This window comes from Anser cygnoides, chromosome 1 (genome assembly GCF_040182565.1).
Source record: "Anser cygnoides isolate HZ-2024a breed goose chromosome 1, Taihu_goose_T2T_genome, whole genome shotgun sequence".
NCBI classification, from domain to species: Eukaryota; Metazoa; Chordata; class Aves; order Anseriformes; family Anatidae; genus Anser; species Anser cygnoides.
In genome coordinates this window covers 115,195,979-115,204,973 of record NC_089873.1, presented here as the reverse complement: position 1 = coordinate 115,204,973, position 8,995 = coordinate 115,195,979, and the positions used below count along the sequence as shown (strand labels likewise).

The 8,995-nt window shown below is 40.4% G+C and overlaps 1 long non-coding RNA gene across 2 annotated transcripts; it reads right to left on the bottom strand.

The window, feature by feature from the left end:
* Positions 1-272: 272 nt before the first annotated feature.
* On the bottom strand, positions 273-7,085 carry LOC106036125 (uncharacterized). 2 transcript variants are annotated; one of them, XR_007166020.2, is made up of 4 exons: positions 6,948-7,085; positions 3,942-4,109; positions 2,858-3,178; positions 273-1,353 (listed from the first exon to the last, which is right to left on the bottom strand). It is a non-coding gene; the product is annotated as an uncharacterized lncRNA (long non-coding RNA). The 2 variants fall into 2 exon arrangements; XR_001207108.3 differs by lacking the exon at positions 273-1,353 and having other exon boundaries at positions 2,668-3,178.
* Positions 7,086-8,995: the final 1,910 nt, after the last annotated feature.

The window sequence follows — 8,995 nt, the reverse complement described above, 5'->3', positions numbered from 1 at the left end:
TATGCAGTTTTGTTACACCCAACAGACAAGTGTCACTGTATGTGTTCTACAGAAAAAAAAAAAAAAAAAAAAGGCTTATAAGTTCCTTCTGAATTAGGGAAAGTTTCCAAGCATTTGTTGTTCTTTTTCCCAACAGAGTCCCGTTAGCTACAAAAAACAGGGCTTTCAGCAACAGCTTCCAGTTTTATCACAAAATTCTGTCAGTGGCTTAACCACAGTTAGTTTGGAGAGAAAAGGTGTGAAGTCACCGCTTCGTCAGAGCCAACAGAAGCACTTTGCAGTTTTGATATGACCCACAAAATACAGTGCTTTTACGTGTTTTGTTTTGTGGTTAATAGTAAAAATAAACACAACACTTCAAATGGAATTAAACTATTTACAAATTAATCATATTCATATACAAGTATCAAGGTTTGTTGTCTGATACAGGTTTTATACACAGATCGCAGTTTAGCAGCCTAATCTTCTAAACACTGTCACCTTTCCAGTCCCTCATTTTGGACAGCAGGGGTCTGCACTTACCACCGCCAAAATGACACAGCATTTGCAGTAGAAATGTCAATTATATTTTGAATAGTTAGGACCAAAAAGTCCTTTAAGGTCATAACTAAGGGTGTAAGGGAACTTTGTGATTAGACTAATTATAGTAGATCAATATTTATATAGAGCTATAAACAAGTTTAGCTATACCACCCTGAATGAATACTGCTTTTTACTGCATCAATATCGATATTTCAATTTCAAATATTTGCACCATCAAAATAATTATTTGATTTTCTTCAGGCTTAGATTGTTTTCTTTTCCTTAATGGCCCCACAAGCCAAATTTCATTTTTTGCATTATGTTTGTGTCATGTTTCAGTTGGAGACTAATGGAAAATGTACTTCCCCACATGTCATGTAAGTAAAAAATAACCAGTTTTCCTTAAAGTTCCCAATAATTCTTGAGTTGAAACAACGTACACAAAGCTCCAACTGCAAAATAATTTTTTTAAGATGAAAAAAGAGATAAGAATGGACACTCAGCTATAACCTTAGCTATTACAGGTGAGCTCAGCAAGCATTACAGTCTGAATGTGAGAACAGAAGAGGTAAGATGAGCATTTTCTGTACAGTTCGTTTTCAAGTTACCTTTATGCAACCTAAAAACAAGGTTTTAATTTAGGCTGCATCACAGTATTACACTATATCTTGCCGTACATCTAAAAGAAGTTCTGAGTATGCAAACACAAAGGGAGGAAATTGCATTTTCTTTCTCTCATCCAACAATCATACTCCCTCTTGCATTTCTGCCTCCCACAGATCCACCCTTGTCTTTTCTGTCTTTTCTGTTTCTCACAACGGCAGTGCCCACCTGAAAAACAAAATGTTTTGGAACAATCTATGAAGATTTTCCTTTTCTATTTGGAGAAGGATTTTGAGGCGGCCTCTTCTCCTACAAGGAGATAGCCTTTCTTCTACCATGTGCTCTTTCTTTCTTATTCTTGCCTTCAAAGTTAATTCTCTCCCCCTGCACAGTGACAGGCCTTTGTAGCTAACAGCTGTCCCAGAGATCGCCAGCAGAACCCGCAGATACCAGCACTCCTCCCCTGCGGAGGGCCAGTGTTAGCTATTTACACACGGGTGACCTACTTCACCGCTTAACTGTTTTTGACACTATTTTCCTGCTATATGGATTAAGATTTTTTCTTCCTGAAGTCATCGGTGTTTCTCCTAATCTTTCGTGACTCTGAAACATTTCGTGATGGTGAATCTTGCCGCCTCTGAATCTTTCCTACAGAATTTGCATGAAGAACTGCTATACTGGGAACTTAAAACTTGTCTAGTTTAGCATCTGGTTTCCAGCAGCAGCCAACAGAGGATGCACGTTTTAATAACAAGGCATGCATGTTATTAAATAAGCACTCCCAGTGTCCACTAATCTGTGTCCACCGCAAGCACTCCCAGGGTCCACTAATCTGTGCTTTGGAGGCTTCTGTGGTATGGATGGTAGGTGATGCTTTCTTCCTTAGCAGCCCTTATATGTAATGGACTTTTTTGCTGTTAATTTGTCCGATTGGGTTTTAACTCCTACACTTTGCATCTTGCAGCGTCTTACAGTGTCTTTCTTGCAGCAAAGATTTCCACAGCTTAACATCCTGTGAAGACCACTTCTTTTTATTTTGAACATAATTCCTACCAGTTTCATTAATACCCTTTTTCCTTGCTTGGAAAAACACAGTGACGGTGTCTCCATATCCGTCTTTCCTCTGCCACTGGTGATTTTACAGACCTCTGTCATGTCTCAGTCACCCGTTTTTCTGAGTGAAGAGCCCGCAGGTATACCTCATCCAGAACCATTCTGTTTCTTCCGTTGTCCTTGCCAAACCTTTTTCTGAATCATTTCCTGCTCTATTATGCCCTTTTTGAGATGCGAGGAAAAGCACTGTACATACTACTCAGTATGCAGTGAACTATGGATTGATACAGAGGCAAATGCATTACAATGTTCTCTGTTCCACTCTTGATAATTTCAAATATTTGATTTGCTTTTCTGTGTAAAGGGGAACACTGAGCTGATGTTTTCACAGAAATACTCATCAGAAACCAAAGATCTCACTTGTGAGCGGAAAGCCAGCTTACAGTCCGTCACTGTATATATGATTTGTTTCCCATGAGCATTACTTTATATTTAGTCTGAAGTGAAGAACACTACCTCACATTTTATCTGCCATTTTATTATCTAGTCACTCAGTCTTGTAAGGTCTTTCTTCAGTTCTTCACAGTAAGCCCTTTAACTTCATCACAATTTGTCCTCTAATTTTCCTTTACCTGAATAGCTTAATATCATTAGCAATCTGTGATATCTCACTGCTCACCCTCTTTTTCCAGATCATTTATGAATACATTAAGCAGCACAAGTCACAGCACAGGTCCCTGCAGACTCCTCTTGTGATCTCTCTCTTCTATGAAAACTGACCTTTATTTCTGTTTTACTTCTTTTTCCTGTCTTTTAGACATTTTTTGATCTATTCATTTTTTCTTCTTATTGCATAAAAGCTGTGCTTTTAAAAAAATATATATATTTATTTATTTATTTTAAATGAAGCTTTGTCTGGGGACCTCGTTGCCACTGGAAATCCTGGTAGCCGTTAAACATGAGCTGTCCCTTGTCCACACACGTTAACTCCACCGAAGACCTGCAAGACATGACATAACGTAACAAAAGCTGTGCCGTGTCTTCCTCAGTATGTCATATTTATCTATGTATCTGCTGATTCTGTTATGTAGGACAGATATTACTTATTTGCCCAGTCCGGACAAAACAGGCTTCATTGTGTACGGATGCTTGGGTCTTCACTGAAGTCATATTTGCAAATGTCTGGCACGTTCCCCACCCAGTGAGCAGGGGAAGGGGTCTCAAAAGTGGGGTCACACACTGCAGTCCGTACTGCAGCTTTCTGACGCCTGCGTGTTCTCAGAGCTCTTGGATGAAGGCCATCTGGTCCCCACAATGTCTTGCTTATTTTATCTGTTTGTTCCCTCACCTTTTCTGCCCCGTATTTTACTTTGAGATAAATCTGCTGAATTCGCCATAATGGAAAGTGCTGGCATGGATTTCTCTAAGCCCCTGCACTGTGAATACAGACACGAAAACACGAATGTCATACTTTCTCCTATGGCCTTGCTTTCTCTAGGTGTTTCTTTGACACCTTTTACACAGGCCCTACCCACTTTGTGGCAAGCCTCCTGTTCCTGACTCTTAACTGGAAAGGGATTGTTTTTTGTTTGGTTGGTTGGTTTTGGTTTTTGCCCCCATGGCTTTGCAATCACTCCTCAAACTCATTTCTTATCTCCTTCATGCTATTAATGCAACAGAATTTATGAACCCATCTATCTTCCAAAACGCTTTTCAAAGGGTAGAAAGGAGGTTTCCTTTTTGCTTCTACTGGCCTCCCTTACCTTGTTCTTTAGCTGTGCTGGCTTCCTCTTATGTCTTTCTTTATTATGTTCTGAGAAGCTTGAGTAGCCCATTATTAGCATGAAGATGAAAACTAGGTTTCTCTTGAATACTGGAGAATAGGCCTAAAGGCCAGAATTTACCTTGCAGAAGAGTTACTTTGCATCTTCCTGTCAACAGAAATTTTCTTCGTGACCATTAAAGGATTCTTTCTCCTCTGACATTCTTAGTCATGCCAAGTCCAGCTCAAAGAGCAGCTGAGGATCTGCCTCCACAATGTTGAAAAGGATATAAAACTGAACACTAGCATCGTTTTTAAGAAGAATCTTATACATATACTTGCCTTACTGCCTTTGAAAAGAGTAGATAACTACTTTGGAGATGTTAAGAACAGAAGTTAAGAATAATTTCTATAGTATCCCTTACCCGTACACTTTAAAATATTGCCATCCAAACATAAAGACAAGCATGTCACTAAAAAGGCATGGTGTCACTCAGTGTTTTGTGATGATATCTCATTGCCACCATACATATAATATGCCAAATGAAAAAGCTATTTTAGGGACCAAGTTACATACTTTTATTTGTAACTTACAAGAAGAAAACTAAAAAAAGCCCTATTTAATATCTCAGCTAGTCCCACAGTCCACCAATCAGAAAAGTATGGCTGTAAATATCCAGTCACTAACATACCTTACATCGCATGGCAAGTTACATACTCCCTACAGCTACCATAAAGAATCATCAGTGGATAAAAACTAATCCATAAATTTAATTTTAGACTTGGAGTTTGAAAACCTATTTGTGTCACAGTAAAAATGTAAACAGCTGAGGGTATTGATATCAGTTGCTGATACCAATTTTTGTTTCCTTTTCCGGTGCCAAATCAATATTTAAAACATTGATAAACTTTGAAGGATAATTTTTAATAAAAAGAAATTTCTGTGAAATGGAAAGTGTTTCAGAAAATATGGATAAGATTTAATGTGTATGCAGCTCGTATATGCAGTGTAAAGATTTTTATTTCTTTTTGATTAACTTCCTCATTTCTGAGGCATTCAGAAACCCTACCAAACACTTCTGTGTTGCAATGAGGGGATTTGGTACGATTTCTGCACCAAAGGTAAATAATTGTTTAGTGGATCAGTTACAGTTATTTCTTCAGCTAACTCTTTTGTGTCACTTAGGGTTAAAGAGTGGCTTTTCCACTCCTGAGGTCTAATTTTTTCTTTTCTGTTTCTCAAGCATATGCTTGTCTTGCTGTAAAAATCATCCAATAAATGAAATAAATGAATATTTGCAATTACCGGTTTATTAATCATCTCTGATCTCTCTCAATAGTATCCACTCTATATTCTTCTGATGACAACTTTCAAGTATGACTTTGTATTACCTGTACAACTTCACCCACTAAATTCCTTCAGTATGCTGCTGTTTTCTAAAATTAAGTTAAATTTTATTACAAGTTACAAATGCTGTAATTCAGTACATGTTAATGCATAAATTTCAGCCTTGTGTTGAAGCAAATATAGAAATTTGATTATTCTAAATAATTTAAGCATATTTCTTAAAACAATATCCCTGAGGAGGTCAGTTAAATCCAGAAAACAAATGTACGTACCATTCTACTGAAGTAATGTAATGTTTATTTGGTTTCAGTTTAGGTTTACCTTTTAGAAAAAATCTTCTGGTTCACTTCTGGTTCGGGCTCAGCAAAACTTAAAAACAGTGACTGAAGTTCAAACTGAAGTTTGGGTTCAGTTAACTCCACAAGTAGAAATACATCCAAGATGAATTAAAGCAAAGTATGTACCCTTTGAGACTAGTTCTTTGTGCTAAATTCAGGAACAAACAGAATATATCTATTTAGTCTTGTTTGTGCAGCTGAATGCAGCACTGCATGAACCAACAACAGTAATGCATGAATTACGCAATAAAGAGATGTCTCATGACAGTAGCTACTATGTTCCTAAATCAGTTCACATTTCCTAAATAAAACCACGTTAAAAAAAAAAAAGAGAGAGTAAGAAGGGGTAATAAAAGAACTACTTTAAGGAACGGAAATATTTATTATGATTTTGTCATTAAAATGCATATACAGAGAGAGCACCTGAAGACTGCAGGCTGGTAATTATAGACTGCTACCCTGTCTATAATTACCGAACCCATGATTCTTTAACTCTGGAGTCTCACTAGCACCTACGAATTCCTAGACACTAAAGAAAGCAACAAAAGACCCGCCTGGGTTCTGCTGTATGGAACAGCAGTGGTTCCCACACTCGTCTGCTGGTTGAGAATATCTTCATCCGCATCACTGCTACTTAAACTGACTTGGAGCGACGCCAGTCGTCATCACGACGTGAAGGAGTCAGGCGCACGCGTTGCACCTGCGGGCAGCACCATCCCCTCGAGCAGCCCGTTACCCCTTCTTCAGTCTCACCATTTGTCCTGTTTTTGCAGGGAGCAGGAAGATGCATGCCCCTGACAATGAGCGGACTCCCTGCCAAATTTCAAGCCTTTGCTCTAAAGCTAGAATGGGTTAACTGATTTTGCTGTAGCCTTCCAAAATAATTCCGTATGAGATAGATACTCAGTAAATAAAATTTATGACTTGGATCAATAAAAAGACATTAGTTCCTATGAACAGTTATAGCTATGGCTATAACTAGTAACGTGACAGAAACAAATAATGTAAGAGACAATCACTTGGTGACTCACAATCTTCCCCTCAGAGAGTTAGATTTGACCATGATGAACCCTTTTTCTTCTAATCTTGGGATAAAACTGGCTAAAAGGAGAAGGGACAATCACAAGACAGTAAAAATCAGCGTCAGATTTTGGAAAGATTAATTGAGGAGTAGAGGAGGCTATTTGTCTCTGAACTGGCCAGGGCATCTCTGATCACTACAGCTAGTATCAACTCAGTCCACACATTTCGAAACACCGACGAGCACATCTGCAGATCTCTGTATTTTAGCCAACAGCCTCACCAGACCGACAGAACATACCTTGAGTCAGAGGTCGGGGTGACGAAAGAGATATGGTCTGGTGCTGGCAAGAGGAATCGCACTGAGAGTGCTGAACTATCGATACAGAGACCGTATTTGGACGCTGCATTCATTGGGAGCCAGGGCGCTCCGGACGCGTTTGTTTGTGATGATCCGTGTTGCTAGGCAGGAGCGCAGCTACAGCTTGTACCAGCCGGAGCTTTTTCTGGACATGAGGCTTCAGTTCCTAGAAATGAGTAACTGAAGTACCTTTAAAAAAGTTTCCTAAGAACGATAAACACTTGATTGTGAAAGTGATGGCAGAAAATCTACGTACTCAGAAGACAACTACACCGTCTGGGCAAATATTCTTTTCTTTCAAATCCTCCTTTGCTGTGTTAAAGAATAAATAAAAGAAATTCACTTAATTCACTTAAGTAGCAAGGGGGCACAGTGGTTAGGTGGTCTTCCTCCTTACAGCATCACCTTTAGTACTAAAGTGTGTGCAGGGGTGAGGGGGGATAGGCTAGAGACATCTTCTGGGCTTCGTAAGGCTGACAGGACCAAATGCAGACTTGAAGCTTTGCATCCTCTTCACATCACTTGTGAGTGCTTCCCCCCGTCATTTCTGGAGCCCATTTGTGCTCAGGAATGATCTCTCTGCATGCTGTTGCTAGGACATGGTACCTCCAGGACTTGCATTTATTTTCTCAACTATTTGAAGCTAAGAAAATGTATCTTTAGATTACTACTTCTAAATATCAATCGCTAAAAAAGGGCAATTATTTATGGCAAGACAATAAAATTAAAATACAGATTACTTCAGAATTCTTCAAAGGTTTATTCATTCTCTGATACCTTCAAGACTCTTTTGTTTTATTCTTACTGAGAACAGCAACAAAGAAAATGCTAATTAGTCCTCAAGCTCAGGTCAAGAAAACCAGCTTCAGAGATGCACAGTGCCACCGATGAGCAGCTCCATGACGGTCTACCCAGGGCCACCTGAATCACAGAATCACAGGATGGTTGAGGTTGGGAGGGACCTCCAGAGACCACCTAGTCCAACCCCCCTGCTCAAGCAGGGCCACCTAGAGCATGTTCCACAATATGGCATCCAGGCGGGTTTTGAATATCTCCAAAGAAGGAGACTCCACAACCTCTCTGGGCAGCCTGTTCCAGTACTCTGTAACCCGAACCATAAAGTTCTTCTTAACATGGCGATGAAACCTCCTGTCATTCAATTTATACCCATTAACTCTTGTTCTATCACTGGCCACCACTGAGAAGAGTTTGGCCCCATCCTCTTTACGTTGTCCCCTCAGGTATTTATAGAGGTTGATAAGATGCCCTCTCAATCTCCTCTTCTCTAGGCTACACAGGCCCAGCTTGCTCAGTCTTTCCTCATAAGACAGGTGCTCCAATTCCTTAATCATCTTCATGGCTCTATGCTAGATCCTCTCGAGAAGTTCTACGTCCCTCTTGTACTGGGGAGCCCAGAACTGCCCAAAATATTCCAGGTGTGGCCTCACCAGGGCTGAGTAGGGGGAAAGATCACCTCTCTCGACCTGCTGTCCACACTCATCCTGATGCAAGCCAGGATCCCATAGGCCTTCTTGGCCACAAGGGCAGAGTGCTGGCTCATGGTTAACTTGCTGTCCACCACAACCCCCACGTCCCTCTCCACAGAGCTGCTCTCCAGCAGGTCAGCCCCCAGCCCGTACTGGTGCTTGGGGTTGTTCCTCCCCATGTGCAGGACCCTGCACTTGCCCTTGTTGAACCTCATGAGGTTCCCTTCCACCCAGCTCTCTGGCCTGTCCATGTCCCTCTGAATGGCCGCACAGGCCTCTGGTGTGTCAGCTACCTGATGCCTTCTTGGAAGACAACTCCATAGACAAATGCGTCTCTACCATGCAGCTGCGTGCTTGATCCAAATTAGTTACAGCAGAGCATGCTTATAATAGCTGAACAGTCCACTTCCAGGATTTTTTGTTCAGGCTTTCAGTGGTTCTGTAGTTTTGCTTGATCACGCTCAAAAAACCTATTGCAACTCTCCTCCATCCCTGCTACCA